At 37.5% G+C, this 19864-nt stretch overlaps 1 pseudogene; it reads right to left on the bottom strand.

The window, feature by feature from the left end:
* Positions 1-1261: 1261 nt before the first annotated feature.
* Positions 1262-19864, bottom strand: part of LOC118577902 — a 46406-nt pseudogene continuing 27803 nt past the window's right edge.

The following is a 19864-nucleotide window of genomic DNA, read 5'->3' on the forward strand; positions in this document are numbered from 1 at the left end:
GACTCTTAAATTTTTTGTGTGTAAGATTGGCTATACACACAGCTCTATAGAAGCAACTTCTGATTAAAAGGAATCTATTATTATATGTCGTTTTTTCATTGAGATGCTGAATTTTTGAGTCCACAAATGTTAAATGGTGGAAGCAGATATTTTCCTACTGATTTTTCAGCAAACAAACCTCTTCATCTTCAATGAATCATTCAGTCAGTCTTGGTTTCTCCCATTGGATATGAATGAGGAATTGGGAAGGAAGCTCTGGGACCAGAGAGGAATCAGACAAGAAAAAAAAAAAGAAAGAAAAAAAAAAAAAAAAAAAAAAACTAACCCAGTACTGAGTAAGAAGCCCAGCCCTGTGAATAAATAGAGAAAAACTAAGTCCTAGTGACATTTTGTTTTCAGCCAAAAGATTAAGCCTCATTTTAGAAAAGTGCTATTTCTGGACTTTTGAATTATATGAGTCAATAAATCCCCCTTATGTTATGAGCCAGTTTGAATCAGATTTGATATTCCTTGCCATTTAAAGCATCTCAAGATAGAATCCTTGAAAGGCACATGGAGATTTTGGTTGGCAACAAAGGATCTCTTAATATTTGTAGCCCCTAGGGTCATACTCTGGGGAGTAATTTGGATTATGGTAGCAGGCACCAAGGTACAACACTAAATCAGGGGAGTCCAGAGCAGAGGCCATTGGAGTCAGCCAGCCTTAGATCAGCCTAAGTTCACTTTCACTCTCCTTAGCCATTGACTCCTGCCACTGTCTTCCAATAGAGAAAAGGAAGTAATCCACTCCCAATAGAGAAAAGGAAGTAATCCACTTAAGTCTTTCCTTGGAAAGAGCTACCTCACTGAGACTGGGAGGCTAACACTGTGCTTCTCTCCCACTGAAGCCATAAATGTACTCATTTCCCTTTAGTTACTTAATATGAACCAGATAAACCACAAATGTATAATAACTATAGTCCATTTCAATTCAAAGGCAAGATGAATTTGGGGGGGGCAAATGTTTCAAGTTTAGGGTACTATGATTACTGTGATAGTGATACTTGGGGAATTGCTCTCTCAAACATTCCTTCCAGTGTTTAGATTATGGCATACAGTCCACAAGTGTATTCTGAGCAATACTCCTGAACCCTGTCAAAAAGTCCTCATAAATCACATTCAGAAGACATATTTAACCTCCATATATATATATATATATATATATATATATATATATATATGAAACTCAAGAACTTGAGCAAGTGGAGTGAATTCCAAACTGTCAGCTTACAACAGTAACTTCGCTTTTCAATGCAGGACCTGATATCTGCGTCGAAAGGCTTTAATGGAAAGAACATGTTTATTGAGAAACCAGAGGGTCAGCCTGATTCCTGGAATGCTTCAGAAAGAACGATACCTTGTTTTGGAATTTTTAAGTGTCTGGCTTATGGTCCCAGGTGTTTGTGGAATTGAAGTATTCCCAGACAGCATGCCTCAGTATTTTATCCTAAAAAATGGGTAAATCTTTTTTCTTAATAAAAAGAAACTATTATTGAATATATATATAATGTTTGCAATGTCTTCTATTCCACCATGTATCAGATGCTGTTTCAGAGGCATGACTACCTAACATTTCTTTAGCTCTTCATGTGTACCAGGCACTAAATAATGACATGTATTCATATTTAATACGCTCAATACTAAGGCCACTAGAAACATAGGCATTAGTAAGCTGCCTATCCTGTAAAAAAAAATTACATACATAAATTTAAAAGTATTTACCTAAGCTCATGTGAGTGAGACTATAACATGAAACTGTGCCCTATTTACTTTCCTTTTCCTGAATAATACAAAGAACTGAACAACACAAAGAATTGGTCCAATCAATACCATTTTTTCAGGTGAGAAAGATAGTTGACTGACCTATTCCATTTCCTACTGCTGTTTCATAGAAAGGTGACCACTGAACTTTTCAAGGCAAGGTGGTCTTTCAGGTTCCTGCTTTGCAGAGGAGACTGCCAGACATTCTACAGGACATAGAGAAAAAAAATGACTGAAAGACTAGACCTATAGGCTGAAGATGGATGCCCCAAATTTACAGGGGAACTTTGGGTAACTGTCCAGGCAGGCAGCTGTCTCTGTCATTTTCAGAATCTTGGAAGTTGCTTACAGTGCAGTTCCTGTCTACCAGGCTCATATGCCTTGCTTTTCTGCCCTTCCATTGGCTCTTATCATAGCTACCTCACTTCCTGTTCCTTCACTGCTCTGTCACTGTCTGTTTGTCTGTACAGACCTCCAGGTCTCTATGGTTGCTACTGGCATTTCTCCTTTAAGACTGAAAAAAATGCCTGGATTCTCCTCCATGATGGTGAGGGCCTTTGTGGCAGCAACAGCTAACAGGAGAGGTAATGAATCTGAAAAGCAGTATCCTTGGCCAGACAGCCACTGATGGTCAACCATGAAAAACCTGCTAGAGCATTCTCCATGTTAGCGCTGTTTAGGTCCATGTCCTCATTGCTAATCACACAGTGCTCAGTGACTCCTTGCCCATGCTACCCAAGGACTCCAAATGAAAGGCTTTCCTCCAGAAAAAGTCTTGTTTTTATATCTGTGTTTTCACTTAACCAGTTCTGGAAGAGGACAGACGGTTCCAGTGTTCCTATACAATCTTTCCATGACAATAAAATGTCGAGTCACATGAACCTTTGGAGGACTCTTTGGATCTTTAATCTCTTGTTCTTTTAGTAGTTGCTCCAGGTCAGCTATATCATTATGCTTAAGTAACTTAATGTTACTGCATGATGCCTGTAATCCTTTCTGGGTAGCAAAGCAGGCTGCACTGTCTACTAAAACAATGTCCTTATTCAGAATATGCAGGAATCTCACTGACTATGGTGGAAAATTCGTATGAGTAAATGGCTTTTTTGGTCCTCAAAAATTTTGCCAAGTGCTCTTCCAAATCCAGATGGACATCAAACGTGCCATAAAATGCTCAAGGTCCACAGGTATGGTACTCATACCATATTTCTTTAAAGATGCTAGGTCTGTGGCCTTAACCCAAGGGTTGGCCAGCAACTCAAGAAAATTAAAGGAGGCAAAGTTTACACATTCTTTCCCATTCACCACGATGTTGTGGGTTGGAGGGCCAGAAAGGATGTTGTAATTGAGAGCAGGATGGTTTTTTTTGGGATAGATGGGACAAGAGGTTCTGGCTGCCACTCTTCAATCTGTTCTTCCTTTTCCTTGGTTGTAAGATCAGACTTTTCTTGCAACTTGTAAGCTTTAGAGAAAACAGGCCTGATAATCCAAAGTATTAGAATTCCTTCCAGAATAAGATGGTATGCTGGAGTCTTATCCAGCACCTGCACCATCTCCACCAGCACCCACTGCTCTGCCACCGAGGCTATGGTCAGCCACCAGCTTCTAGAAGCAGGTTAATGTTGCTCTGATTGGTTGATAAATAAAGCCATTTGGCCTATGGCAAGAGAGCTTAGAGGCAGGCAGAAAATCCAAACAGAGAGACAGGGAGGTGGGAAGAACCACTAGAGCCGCCCAAGGAGCAATATATAATGGGACACAGGTAAAGCCACAGAACATGTGGTGACCCATAGATTAATAGTTATGGGATAATTTAGATGTAAGAGGTATCTATGAAAAAGCTTGAGCCATGGCTCAAGTTATAATCAAGTTATAATATAAGCCCCTGTGTGTTTACTTGGGGGACGTGGAACACAGGAAATCTTCTGACTACACATCTTACTCTCTCTTAACATTATGCATGGTGGAAGGACAAATGAGAGATAAACTGAACAGTCCTCACTGAAGAAGAAAGAGAGAAAGTGAAGTTACTTCTGCTGTGGTGACATCAGTGTGTCAGTAACCTGAATATCTCCCATTTGAGTTCCATCTCCCCAGACCAGCATAGCAGGGTGCTTTCAACTTGAGTTTTGGAGGCATTGAAGAATTTAGATGGTAATGTTTTCAGAGTGTAGGTATCTTTTTTTTAGGGTCACTCAGCTTAGCTCATTAGTAAAAACATCCACATTCAAAACTCAGTGTTTTAAATATTCACAATAAACTATGATATTTTTCTCACTCATTTGCTGTTTCCAGTGAGTGAGGATTGAGTGACACAAAATAGAGGCAAAAGAGATAAATTGTAGATGATCTGTATTAAAAATAAACTAATATTACCTTCAGGGTAATTATTTCACAGGTTCATGTAAAGAAGCATTAACACAATCATATATAAATTTAGAAAATAAAATTGCCAACTTCATTTAAATTTTATTATGTTTTAAAGTATTTAAAAAATACTCATGACCAAATTAATTTCTTAAAAGCCATTAATTATTGTGTTCCCCTTACATAGTGCATTTTTTATTTTTATTGATTCCAAATTTGAGTTTAGTTAGGATTTTGAGTTCTAAATTCACACCATTTGTGGTTGATGTTTCAAAGACATGTGTATTTTGTTGTTTTTGACATCATACTTGATACTCTCTCCTCAAACTGTTCTCTAAGATGAAAAATGTGTTTAGATTTCTAGATAGAAGATTACAATATCTAGAGTTTTTAAAGAAATTTTTATCCATTTTACATACTAATCACAGATTACCCTCTCATTCCTCCTCCTGCCTCTCTCACAGCCTTCCCTCACAACCTACCACCCATCCTCTCCTCCAAAAGAGTAGGAGCTCCCATGGGGAGTCAGCAAAGCCTGGTACATTTAGTTGAGGCAGGACCAAGCCCCTCACCACTGCAGCAAAGCCTAGCAAGGCATCCCACCATGGGTAATAGGCTCTAGAAAGTGGGAGATCTCTGTGACTAAACTGGGGATGAGGAGGGGACAACAGAGGGGAGGGGATGGAGGATGAGAACATAATGGAATGGGATGGTCACGCAGGGGAGGGACTGAGTGGGAGAGCAATGAAAGTGCTATCTTCATAGAGGGAGACATTATGGGGTTAGGGAGAAACCTGGTGCTAGGGAAGTTCCCAGGAATCCACAAGGATGACCCCAGATGTCTAGAGTTTTATCTGTAGTTGTCACCTAAGTAAATGTTCTCAGCCAGGATCCAACCCAAGTTTTCTAAAAGGAAAGGTGTTACCTGATGACATGATGGTTTAATTACACAGCACAAAAAACAAACAAACAAACAAAAACCCCTTTTCAGTCATGTGAAATCACCAGTAGCACAAAATATGAACTGACTAGGTTAGAATGAGGACAAACTGAATGGATGAATGCATGAAGTCATCAGCAAGAGAAGGCATGAACCACCACTGCATCAGGTACTCACAATTGCTTAACATAAATTTTATGCTTCTGAACTTGCAAGATTTTCAAGCACCTCATTTTACTTAATTCATATTAAGTCATGCTGTGAGGCAGTTACTTTTTTAATATTTCAAAAGTAAGGACTAAAGAAAGGCATGCCAGAATTTCTTAGGGGTGTACAATGAGTAAATAGGAAAGAGGCTATGAACACAGTGCTGACTGCAGAAGCCAAAAAAAGCTCCTTAGAACAACAAGCAGGCAAGGATATGACCAGTACAGAAAGCATTAAAACCCCATGAGTTTTCATTCTGAACATGCTGATCATGGAATCTACTGGACCTCAGTCAATGGTTTGGGGTTTTCTTCATTTTTGCCTCTTTCTTTTTACAGTTTTCTTGGCCACATTTATGGGAAATGACTCCAAAGTCAAACTGTGAGCCTAAGGCTGGTAAATATATGAGGGACCACAGATTCCCTAGGATGTGGACAAAGTTGGGTTCCTTGATAGTTTCCTGCCTCTAGCCTGTCCAGCATCCCTCAGGACTTCCTATTACCAGGGCTTAAGGGTTTTTTTTTTGTTTTTTTTTTTTTGGTTTTTTTTTTTTTTTTTTGGTTTTTGTTTTGTTTTGTTTTGTTTTCATTTGTCTTAGCCATAAAAGAAGTGCTCAGGTACACAGACCGTGCCTCCATCTGGGCCAGCTTCTGACTTCTACTTTTACATGAACATTTTTTCTTTTCCTTTTTTTTTTTTGTTTTTTCAAGACAGGGTTTCTCTGTGTAGCTTTGTGCCTTTCCTTGAACTCACTTGGTAGCCTAGGCTGGCCTGGGACTCACAGAGATCCACCTGTCTCTGCCTCCCGAGTACTGGAATTAAAGGCGTGTGCCACCACCACATGAACATTTTAAAAATCAAAAACCCTTTCACTTTCTTCAAATACTTCACTGTTTTTCTCCTTCTTGCCCCCCTAGATGTGGAGTTTGTGTGCAGATCTTTCTTTTGTTCTTTTTCTTTTCTTCTATATTCCAAAGTAATATGTTGGATTAGCTAGAGCCCAAAACATAAATGGCGTTTGATCTTGTGTTTTCATTTTCCTTTGGGTCTTGTGTCTTGAACTTTTGATTATCTGTGACACAGCTCTGCCTGTTATCTGGTGCCAGTCAGACTTTTTGATTCACTTAACTTAATAAGGGAAAATTGCACTTTCTTTACTATTCCCTGTGTATAACGATGTAATTTGTGTCTTATGGATAAAAACTTCATTTTGGTTCTCTCTCTCTCTCTCTCTCTCTCTCTCTCTCTCATGTGTGTGTGTGTGTGTGTGTGTGTGTGTGTGTGTGTGTATTTGTGTGTGTTTTCCAGAATCCTTTCTGTGTCATCTTTACTGAATTGAAGAGAAACTCAACTTAACCTTGGTTAATTTGTAGCCTAAGTCAACACATTCTGCCATTTTGTAGGCTTGTATTGAGGCTGAGGCTTGAAATACAGTGGTCTAAAAGCTTCCAGTGGATTCCCACTGTTTGTCCTGCTAAACTCCTTGGGCAAAACATAAAACTTAGAACAAAGTTAGGCGTTCAGGCCTTGGCCATAGTGTCTATCAACTGGACTACTTTTGACTGCCTTACTCTCAGTAAAATGGAGCTTCACTGTTGACTTGGGCACACAGATTTGCATCTCTAAGACAGCACTTACACCTGCTTCCCTCTGGTGCACCTAGGAACCATCAAGCCACAGCATTCTGATTGCAGATATTTATTTGTGTATAGCAGGTACTCTACCTTAAAGAGAAGAGTTTTTTCTTCTTTTTCTTTCCTGATTCTTGAATCAAGATTTTAATGCATACTACTTTAGCAGCTACTATAGTCTATGAGGTTGAGATATGTATCTGAGAGATGCTGTAGTAAAAAGCTGAAATAATCCTATGTCTCTAATGTAAAAGAGCAATCATATAAAATACACATCTCCTCTACAATATACTTAAAAATGAACAAGAACTGATCTTTCCCATTTGAATATATTTGTATTCTTCATATGCACATGAAACCAATTTCATAGATATAGATATGTAGATACATAATAGAAGGAAAAAGATGGATAGATAGAGATAGAGAGATAGATAAATAGATAGATAGAGAGATAGATGATAGAAAGAAAGATAGATAAACAGCCCGCCAACCAGATAGATCTTAGCAAATAGGGTTATGATAAAGTAAAGGAAATTAACATGCATGGATTCAATCTAATAAGTAATATACAATTAAGAATAATTTTTCACAAATATAGACTATTTTGCAATTATTGGATATCTTCACTCAGTGTAAGAACAATATTATCCTTGATTCCAGCCCAATAGGGATTGAAAAGGTCTATGATCAACTCTCTGGAATTCCCACTTGCTAGCTGTTTGGCTTTGGATCAATCTTTTTGCCTCTCTATGTCTCATGTTTATGTTAGTTGAATAGATTTGGCATGTCAATAAATTATAGTAAGCAGGATGTTTTTGTGGTACTTGAAAGAAAGAAGGCATCCCAATAGTAAGAATTCCCATAGGCTCAGATGTTCTCTGCAGAGCTGGGGATGTGATGTCTGGCTAGCCTGGAAAGAAGTCATTGTATCCTGTTGCAATAAGTTGTCTTCTACAATCCAGCTACATTTCCTCCCCTCTTTGAACATATAATGAGATAAGTTTTAGTGATTTTGCAAATATTCTGTTAACATTAAATGGAGTACACACAACACAGTAGAACTCAGATTCTGTCTATAGAAAACTAATTAGAAAGGTTCCTGTCGAGGGAGCTGTTGCTATACAGATATTGTCTGTCAGCAAGAACTTTTGTCTGAAGGGTTTGTAAATATTTATATTTTCAAACTACTATGAAACGAACAACAACTATTCCACATGAATGGGTTACGTTAAACGTACCCAGAGCCTGTAATTCAAGCTGTCAAACATGAGGAAATACCAGACTTAAGGCTGCCATTCCAATCCTCTCAGAATAAATAAGGACTTCGGGCAGAGCTCTTTAACAGAATGGCTCACAGACATATGGAAGACGTTACTAGGGAAGATGACTGAGGGGAAAAAAAGGAAAAACACATTAAATGAATTCAAGAAATACCTAGTCGTTCCTCCCAGGAGGGAAAGAACTGGGGCTTGAGGGAGAAGATTATTGGCCTAGGAACTGGGAAATGGATTAACATTAGACCAAGAATGAGAGGCGGCACGTGGAGGCCTTTCCTGTTCCTAAGATATTTGTCTGGTTTCCATTTATTGTTTTGAGGATCTGGTGACATGAAACCAATGTAAGAGTTAGAATACGTGTTTTGACAGGCCAGGTATGAGCAGGGATTTTATTTATTATGGAGATTCTGAATGAGGACCAAGAGCGAGTTTCCTGACACTCCACACAGTCAGAAGCTGTGTTCATTTAGTTGGAAAAAAAAAAAAAAAACAATGTAATGCAAATCGAGAACAAATAGCAGATCAAGTAAGTAGATCTCATTCAGTTCTCTGTGTATGTGCTAGATTTTTAGATTGTATCAGTCAAAGGCAAAGATGATTTAGAGCAATCTGACTTACTAGGAAGAAGGTTAAGTTTTAGATCTTGCTCCAAGGCTTACAAGCCTTCCAGAGGGAAGGAAAGCTCTTCCCCTTCCTAAAACTCACCTTAGGATATTAATTTTTCTTCTTCTTTTTAATGAATAAATATTAATTATTTGGCTAAAGTGAGGGACTAAATTGCATTGCTAATTCATTGATCTCTTTCACAATGTCTTCCAGATGTGGGAGAGCTCAGGGATGCTATTGAGTTCATTAATATCTGGTGTCTTGATCTTAGATACAATTTCAAACTCAGGTATTGGCAAATGACTTCCACCTAATGAGATGTAAGCACAGAGGACATACCTCAATGGAAGCTTCCAGGGCCAGTGAGTGGTTTACTGTTTCTGCTTTTACTGTCTCTTCTGCCTAATTTCCAACAGTGGCCAGATAGAGGATAACACCCTGTCTGCATCCTGGAGTGTGAATAACCTGGAATCATGGCACAACTTGAATGAGAAGTGTACATAGGCTCTAATGCTGTTGAGATGTAGTGAGAAATGGAGTAGTCTCTTTTTACTGCAGTTGTAACTATCCCTATTGACATGCACTCATAGGACCAGAGAAAATTCTGTTCTGCATTGTGCAGGTTTTGCTTTAGAATGTGTTAAGTAACAATGTATGTTATATTACACTAGCTATTTGCACAGAGTTGGGGAAGTGAGTAGTGTTTGGGGTCTTGCCTTTCTTGATTTTTGCATATGCATGTGTCTATGTGTGCACATGCATGTATACAAATTCACATATATATGGTAACATGTGTGTGTGCAAGTGCCTGTGCAAATGTTTGTACTTTTTGGAGGCCTTAGGATAACCTCAGGAGCCTTCCTCAGCTGTTCTCTACTTCATGTACTGAGGCAGAATCTAACTTCACTGGAGAAAAGTTTTCTAAGGTTAATGAATTAAAAATGATAAATACTGCTTTGGTTCTAGGACTTGTTTTAGGGAGTACCAGTAGTCATGTGGTCTTGTCTTTTACAAGCATGTTTACATTGTTCATGATGCATCATCGAAGTGCCCACTTGTGGCCCTTCTAGTAAGAGTGTGGGAATTTTACTGGAAGATAACATTCATGCTTTGTGGGAGGTGTCCACAGGCATGTGAAGAATCAAGGATTTGACCACATTTGTGCACTGTTTTTAGAAAGAAAGCTAATGGACAGTGTGCTACTAGAGAAATGTCTGGAGGAATTCAACAAACTTGAGTTCAAATTCCAGCCCCACCATTTTCTTGCTTTCTTGTTTACAACAACCAACTCAAGCCCATAGAGTCTCAGTTTTTTCACTCATAAAGTTGGGTATAATAGTATGGATTGATAGAAGGTGTTATCATGATTCTAGGACTTAATCAACATAATGTGACTGGAACAAAGTGGGTATGCCAAAAGTTTGATTTGCTGTTCCTTTTCTTCCCCACATACCACTTAAGTGGTATGCAATGTGACTACTTCTGCAGGACACCCTTGCAAGATATGTTTTTTTTACTGGTCAGTTCACCCTTTAATTTGAGGGGTCCGAAAACAATCTTTCATGGTAAATCAAAGGGTTTTTACCATCAAAGAAAAGAAAAAGCCAAATGTTCTCCTTTAATTCTCTCTTAAAGTAGCACCAGTGAGAAGGGCATTGTGCCCAGAGAACAAATAACTTGGATGAGTATATGTGCAGGGCAGAAGCTGGCAGTAGTCCCCATTCTCACATACCATGTACTCTGTTGTTGGAGGAGGATGTTGGGGAATGATGTGCTTTGTGGTCCAGACAAAAGAAGTCTGACCAACAGATCAAAGGCAGCATGAGGTATTTCTCAATTCAATTCACTGGAGCTAATAGTTTCACATTGACTCTTCAGAGGTAGTGAGTGTTTGTCACCAGACACATTCAAGATGAGGTCAGGCAAACACTAGCAAATTAATGAGAAGCTGGTGTTTCTACACTGGTGGATGCTTGACCAGATGCTTGACCAGATGCTTCTCAAAGGAGCAAATCTGAAGATGGCCTATGAATACAGACACAGCCTAAGGTAAGAAGAGATTCAAAAGAGAGTGTGCTTTTCCTGATACACACACATACTGAACTTTAAATTCTTTTTGGGTTAGTTGTCATGACTCAACTTTCTTCAAATATTAGTTACCTCATTCCTTTGTAAGGTATTATAAATTGTCAATTCTCTATATTCTTTACTCCAGTCAATCTCTGTACATAAAATTATCTAAGGAATTTGCTTTCAAATGAAATGGCCATGCAGGCTTGAGATTTAATAGTCATGTCATCAATGGAAAGTGTGAAATTAAAGGAAATAAAGTCAAGGTAAAAATAATTTCAAAACATATCTAATAGAAAAGTAGAAGCCATGCAATAAAAGGAAATTAAAATTTGTAAAACTGGCTTCTAGGGTCAATTTAGGGAAGGGCTAGATGCCTGACTTCTGTGATTCTTTTCTCTTCTCCAAGTTTCAGTAGCATTATCTGCATTATGGGACTGAATTTTGAAGTTTCTCTTCCTGTATCAAAAGCTATCATCATGTTAAACATATGCAAAATATGTACTAAATGTATCCTGTGTGGACTATTAATACTTTCACCACTGTGACAAATACTTGAAAACAGAGAGTGAGGGAGTCTATGTTTTCTGTCCATAGTTACCTGGCTTTATTGAACTGGGTAACTGTAATGGGCAGTATCTCATGGTGGAAGTGTAGCAGTGGAAAGCTGTTTGCCTCATTACAGCCAGGAAGCAAGAAAAACAGAAACAGCTAGGGTAGGATAACCCTACACACACACACACACACACACACACACACACACACACACACACACGCATGCACGCACGCACGCACACACGCACACACGCACAGACTTCACTTGTTAGTAGCCTGGAGCTGGTTAGGACCCTTACACACGATTCACCGTTAAATAGTACTACCAGATAGATACAAAGCCACAGGAGTATATTATGTGTATATATGTTTTTTTTTTTTTAAGGGGGGTAGGTGAGGACAGCAATATGCATTGTATATAATCTGAAAACACATGAAGAAAAAGTGACAAGACAGATTGAAAAATTCATTATCTCATGAGCCTAAGGTTGATAAGTATATGGCAGTGATAGATGGTATAAAGACTTTTGTATACCAGTTTCTGTGGGAGTCAAACAAGTGAAAACATGATTTGAGGAAATCTCTTGGATGGTGTAGCATTAAGATTTTTACATACCAAAATGAAGTGGGAAATCAATTTGAAGTCCCTGAATGACTCTTATATATACTTTAAGTAGATTTATTTAAAAATATATGCTAAATGTGTGAAATAAATGATAGCCAAATCATATTTTGTGGAAATCCACTTTTTGCCATAATTAGGATTTTATGTGCTGTCTCTCACTTAGTTCTTTTTGACAAACTAATGGTAGATGGTATCATTTTCATTTAACCTTTATGGGTCATAAAATGGGGTACCTAAATCTTTAAAATTACAATTCAACTCTCAAGACAATGGGTAACTTGAAGATAGTTAAGGAGGACTCTGAAGCCACATTTGGTAACTTATGATGAACTGTTTACTGTGAATAGTCTTAATTCATCAGGCAAATGGGTCTAAAGGGGAGAGGCAGGACAAAGAAGAATGAATAAGAATGAATACAATCAAGGAACATTACTGGCTCATGTGGAAAATATTATAATAAAACACTTTGTGTAACTAATATGTGCTATCAGAAAAGTAGTAATTGATAAAAATGAATTATAGAAACAAAAAGAAAATGTTTAATTATTCTTACAGAAAAGAATATTTATTCAGTAACCTTTATATACCAGTGCTTTCAAAACTAAGAATCTGCTGCCAAACAAAATCATGTTCAGGTCTCTGCCCTTTCTCTATTGATAGTCTAGAGGAAAATATGAGGAATAACAAACAAGAAAGATAAATGAAACATCCAGGTTTGGTGGCATGTGACTGTAATCCCAGCTTCAAGAGGCTGAGGTGGGAAGATCCCATGTTCAAAGCCAATCTGGGTGATATCCTGGGGATTATTTCAGAAAACAGCAAGAAAGTCAATCACCCTGATTTATAGGACTTTGCAAAGAAATGTGGGAAAAGACAAAAAGGGCAGAGGTAATGCAAGTTTAATATATTAAACAATGATGGCCTTGATGAAGAAGCAGCAATTTTGTTGCCACTTATATTTCAGAGTTAACACTGGCATAGAATGTAGACATGGAATCATTGGAGAAAGGAGACACCACACCATAATTTTTGAATTATGGGTCTTTGTGGCTCTAATGCTTTAATAATAGAACTCTTTCAAAGGAACCTAACATTTGTGACTACAGATCTTATCAGAACCATCTAAATCTGAAGAGATTTACATTTCAAATTACAAGAAATTTAAAAGTTTATTATTCTTCTCTGGTTCTTACTCTTGCCAATTATCTACTGGCTCTTTCTGCCATTGTTCAACAGGTGAACTAGAATAAAGAAGCCTGAGCATGTACGTAGTATGACATGGATGTGCAATTGAGCACAAGATTCTTTTCACACACTTGAAATTCCTTTACAATAAATGAGAAATGGTGAATGGTTTGCTGTAAACAGTCTAATTCATCAGGGTCTAAAGCTACAAGCCTCCTCCTATCTGTTAATGGCATTGTCTTGAAAAGTCCTTGCTCAAGTATAGATTTTGATTTGTTTAGGTTACTGGATTACCAGAAATGTATTTCTTTTCTGTAGCCAGAATGTTTCTCCAGTCCCACCTGGCCTGCAGTCCCTCAGCTGCTTATAAAATAATCATTCAGAGGCTTAATATTAATTACCAATTGCATGGCCTATGGCAGGCTTCTTGCTATCTAGCTCTTATAACTTGACCCATTTCTATTCATCTATAAGTTGCCACGTGGCCCTGGCTTGCTGATATTTTCACATCTTGCTTCTCCTGACATTGCTGGTATCTCTCTCTCTCCTCTCCTTTCTTTTTCCTCTCTCCTCAATTTCCTGCCTAGCTATAACCTGACTTGCCATAGGCCAAATGACTTTATTTATCAACCAGTCAGAGCAACAAATATTCACAGTATACAGAAAGAAATCCCACAGCACTTCTGCTTTCCTGTCTAATCAAAAGGAAGGTTTTAACTTTAACCTAGTAAAATTACATATAACAAAACAGTTATCAGGAAAGAATTATAGTTACAATATCTTGTCTATTTGTATTTGGCAAAATTAAAGAAAATATTCTATCTATCCTATATTTGTGAGGTTAAAGTTTCATATCTAAATTATCTTTTATCATGACTAATGAAAACTATAATTATACTTATCTAGTCTTCAACTATATGAAAGACCCCAGAAGGATATAATATTGTGTATGTAATCAAGAAATGTATTGTAAGCAACTTCCAAAATTCTGGAAATGACAGACAGCTGCCTGCTTGGACAGTTACCCAAAGTTCCTCTGTAATGCTGGGGCATGCATCTTCAGCCAATAGGTTTAGAGTTTTTAGTTGCTTCTCCCTTTGTCCTATAGAATATTTGGCAGTCTCCTCTATGAATCAGGAACCTGAAGAACCATTTCACCCCATTTTGGCAAATTCAGTGGTCATTTTCCTATGGGTCCTGCATGCCCAGTTTACACACATATTACCAGCAGTCTGGGCAAGAGCAGCCTCTTGCCTAAGTGGCTATTTTTGCCAAAAAGAAAATAAACTCCATATGGAGTGTCTTCAATGCCCATCCTCCTCTCTGAAGTAGAACAGTGCTGCTGGGAGCAGACTTGTCTCATTGTCCAGAAACTCTAATTTTTAAAACATTTTAAATGATATAGTCTGTAGGTCTTTGAAGTGTTTGAAGATTACATATCTATCTGAAATATATCTTTGTATACCTAAAAAACTTAACTAGCGTGACTATAAGTTTAATTATCATGAATGAATAATTATTAATCTGTATTTCTTAATTGTACATTACAATTTAAAATGAGCTGTACAAACATACCCTAAACAAGAGTAGAAGAAATATACATACAGTATTGTAGCTAAAGGTTTCCTGGTTCTGTTCAGCTCCTGCAGCCCTGCAGCCAGCCGCTTGGACCCAACTAACACACAGAGACTTATATTACTTATAAACTGTATGGCCATGGCAGGCTTCTTGCTATCTGTTCCTATATCAGAAATTAACCAATTTCTATTAATCTATAAGTTGCCACATGACTTATGGCTTACCAGTACTTTTACATCTTGCTTCCTCTGTGTCTGGCTAGCAACTCCTCATTCAACATTCCTGTTCCCAGAATTCCCTTCTCTGCTTGTCTTGCCTATACTTCCTGCCTGCCTACTGGCCAATCAGCATTTTATTTATCAACCACTCACAGCAACACATTTGTAGCATAAGAACATATCCACAGCACAGTATAATAAAATAAAGTTAAAATTTGTATCAATAAACTAAAATCCATAGCAATGTAAAACATTTTAAACAAGTTGTTTCTCTTTAAATGTAGATTCAATAATCTACCCTTTCATCCTATCATTTCTATAATATCCCCTTTTCTTCTTTAGAAAGAGATTGCATTTATAATCAAACCCCTTTAAATAAAAATAAGCATTCAAAAACAATATTTTCGGAGTGTGGGCATAGCTTTTCATACTACTTCCTGCATGTTGGGGGCACTAGTAATCTTATGGGGATCCCAAGAAAATTAAGAATTATAGTTAAATCTTGGCTGTAGCAATCTGTGAGGATGGATCATCTCAGCTAGTTACTTTGAAGCTGATTTTGGATGTTGTATCATCTGGGTCTCTTGGGGGTCTTCCTTGATGGAACCATATTAACCTGGAAGAAATCCACAGCTTCTCATCTTCTGTGGAAGGAAAAGCAGAACCTCTTTTCCAAAGCAACATATCCTTAGACATAAATTTTGAAGTCAAGATACCTTTAAAATACACACACACATACACACACACACACACACACACACACACACACACACACACACACACACACACAGGTTTAATTCAGCAACCTTTATAATCAGTGTCTCTCTCCAGTTAAAAATCCAAAAGACAGTATAATCCAGACTCTGTGTGTGATTTCCATCTTTATGTGGCTTACTTTTCATATTATTTTACTGTCTCTTTAAAGACTATTTTTTAACTAAGAAAACTTTTGTATTTATTTTACATACCAATCAGAGATTTCCCCCCTCTTCCCTTCTCCTACCCCAAGACTTTATTTTTTAAAATTATCCATTTTATACAACTCTCTATTCTGCTTTTCTCTCTCTTCTAAGCCTATGTTCGTTTTTACATACAATGTAAACCATTTAGAGGTTTATTCCATCTGAATCTGTCTTTTGTGTATCTATAATCCTTTTTTTTTGACCAGGAAATATGTTAAATTGTTAAACTGAATGGCTAGGACATAAAGCAGCAGCTTTGGCTGCTGACTCTGTCCACTTCAGCTTTTCAACATGGCGGGGGTACCTAGGAGAGTCATGTACCCCACCAATTCTGGAGTCCACGCTGCCATCAGTGAGTGTGAAGGTGGCCCATATACCATTGTTGTCGATATGAATAAAAGCTAAATACACCATGCAGTGCACTGCACAGCTTGGAGACACCTCTGTATACTGCAGCAGGAATTTGCCATGCTGTACTTAAGCTCACAGCTGTGAACCTGCCATACTGTTGCTCAGGTCTGCATGTCGCAGTGTCTCTGTACCTTGGTATCTCTATATCTTGGCATGCATGAGACATGAAGTAGAAAGCTGTTCTTAGCTCAATTTTAGAATTTCTTTTTAAGTTCTCATAAGTTTTAGGAGGAAAAGTCAAGGCAAAATGGAGTGCTACAGGATGTCTTTCTTGTTGCTGTGAATATGTGTTGCTCTGATTGGTTGATAAATAAAACTGTGGGACCAGAGGAACCTTCCAGGTACAATTTTCTCTTTCTTTTCCTTTATTTTCCCCTTCCCCTTCTTTTATCTTCTGTTTACTTTTATTTTCTTTTCCCTCTCCTCCCCTCCCCTCCCTTCTTTTGATCTCCTGTTCTCTCCCTTTCTTTTATCTTCCCTTTTCTTTGTTGGCACAAAGTCCTTAGCAGTCGAAATTTCATCTTTCCCTATAGATGTGTATGTATGTTATCACTGAAATTAAGTTATTACAATTTTTGTAGGTTAAAAGAGAAATAAGAAATTTATAACCTTGAACTAACTATATAATATGCAATATTTTTTTAAAAATTAGGATGAATGAACATGATTTGTAGATTGGTATTAATCTGCTCCCCAATACTCAAATATTTGAAAAGCCATTTTTTTCCTAATACATTTTTAAAAATCAAGAGTTCTACATATAAAGCTGATAGAAACAGGACTCAGTGAATGGCACAAAGAGCAATGTTGGTAAAATTTTGTCTTATTTCCATTCTTTTGTATACTAACTCTCTGAGATAATAATTGTATCCTTTTTGCATCAGAAAAAAGCATATTTTTATGCATTATTCTTAAGGAATCCAATGTTTACCTGAAATTTTTGCCTGAAGCTCTTAGACCAACTGCTATTGAGAGTCAATAAGTCTATCTTCAAATCATCCCCATGCTTTCATTTTCCCATTATATCAAAATTTTTGTTGTTTTCAATCAAACTGTGTAAGAAAAATTAATAATACATATTTTAATATCTTAATGCATTATACAAAGTTTATAAGATTCTTTCACATCATTTTTATAGGAGGAAAGTTTTCAAATATAAAAGATTATCTGATATAAGAGCTGTGTATCAAACCTCATCTCAGTATAGCATCTTAAAATTGTGAGTTAGAATGACACACTGTCACTTTTTGTAGCTTTATATTCTATTGACTCAGAGTTGTAGCCAGTTGATACACAAACAAATCTGGATAATTTACAAATGTTTATGGATAATATGCAAAGAGAGTTTCCTAGAAGTAAAGAAATATATCTATATACAGGCCCATGACTAGAAGACATTTTGATTTTTGAAGTGCTTAGACAAGTTGTGATCATCTCCAGACAGAAGAGGTCATATATGTCTTCCTGATTTCAATTATACCTTTTCCTTTCCATGATGTCTTAATTAAGATTTCTATTGTTGTGATAAAATGTCATCACCAAAAGCAACTTGGAGAGGAAAGTATTTACTTTAGTTTACAACTTGCAGGTCAACGAGTCAATGATGTAAGTCAGGGCAGAAACTCAAGGCAGAATCCTGGAAGCAGGAATTGAAGCAAAGCCGTGTAAAAGTGCTGCTTACTGATTTCCTCCCCATGGCTTGTCAGCCTGCTTTCTTATACTATCTAAGACTATCTATCCAGGAGTGGAGTCACCTGATGAGCCAGGTCCTTCCACATTAATAATCAATCATGAAAACTTCCATCAGATTTATCCATAGGTCAATCCTATAGAAATATTTTCTTAACTAAGATTTCTTCTTACCATTTATGTCTAGGTTTGTTTCTGACCCAAACCAATCAGCACAATTGACCCATTGTCAACCTGATATACATTACCTATTCAATTACAATTTTTTCTTTATTTATGCCCAAGATGTCATATCAACATCAATATCTCAATATAAAACACAGTTTGAATTTTAAAAGTCTCATAGCCTTTAAAAATTTTAGTCCCTCTAAAACACCTGAAGTCTCTTACAAAGGGCTTAACTCTTTCTAAAACATCCAGTCTCTCTAAAATATACAAGGCCTCTCTAAAACATCCAAAGTCTCAACTGTGGGGTTCTGTAAAATGAGAAATAAGTGAATCACTTTCTTGTTTCAAGAGAGAAAGAGCCAGGACCAAGTTATATTCAAAGCAATGTAATACCAGAGTTCTACAGTATTAAGAGCTCAGTGACTCATGATTTTGAATATCATAGGACTCACAAAGAGCTTATAGGACTCCAATTCTCTGGCTCTTCCATTAACAACACAAGTAGTTTGTCTCGTAGGCTCTGAATGACTCCTTTTCACACTTGCTGCTATCCTTGGCAACTATCCCATGATATTGACACCTTCAATACACTGGGGTTTCTACTGCATCTTAGGCTGCAAATTCTCCAATGGCCTCTTCTATCCTCTCTTGGGTGATTCTGCCCTGCCACATGATTTCAGATTCAGCTGTTCTTTGTGACCCTTTCATGCCTTCAAATCAACTAACACTTATGAGATTTTGGCTACCAGCATGAGGTACAGCCTTGGCTCACTCTAGACCACAGCTTCTTCATGCTGACCCTGAGGACATACTTCACAGAAGGTTTTGACTCAATGATACTTGTCTCTTTTTTAATCACAAATGGTTCTTCAGACCCAACTGACCATGGACACTGTCTTAATTCCAAATATTATGTAGTACAGTGTTTATTTACCTCTGAAACTTCACAAGCCAGGCCTCTATCATCTGAACTTTTCTCAACATTATTTTCCAAACTCCTACAAAACAGTTCACTGAGTTCTGAGTACTACATGACTTTTCTAGACTAAAGTTCCAAAGTCCTTACACAATCATTTCCAAAACATGGTCTCTGTCATAGCAATACCTCAGGATCTGGTACTCATTCTGTCTTGGTTATGATTTCTATTGCTGTAATGAAGCACCACAGCTGAAGAGGGGAAGGTTTCTTTTTCTTACAGGTTACAGTCATTATCGGGGAAGCCAAGGCAGGAACTTAGACAGGAACCTGCAGGTATGAACTGATGTGCAGGAACACTGATTACTGGCTTGCTCCTCCTGGATGAATTGGTTTTCTTTCTCATACACATCAGGAACATCCACCACAGGGGTGGAGTCAACCCTATAGAGGCATTTTTTTTTCAGGTATGGTTCCCTGTTCACAGATATGACTAGGTTTGTTTCAAGTGGACAAAGAAAGTCAGTATGCATCCTTTTTTGGAGACTAAATTGGTGTTTTCCTCTCTGTTAGACTGGCCATTGAGTATCCAACCCCCACCAACCTCTTTTCAACTGAAAACACTAGAAATAAGAAGCTAATTGAATCCCTAAAACCATCCT

This window comes from Onychomys torridus, chromosome 2, assembly GCF_903995425.1.
Source record: "Onychomys torridus chromosome 2, mOncTor1.1, whole genome shotgun sequence".
Taxonomy (NCBI): domain Eukaryota; kingdom Metazoa; phylum Chordata; class Mammalia; order Rodentia; family Cricetidae; genus Onychomys; species Onychomys torridus.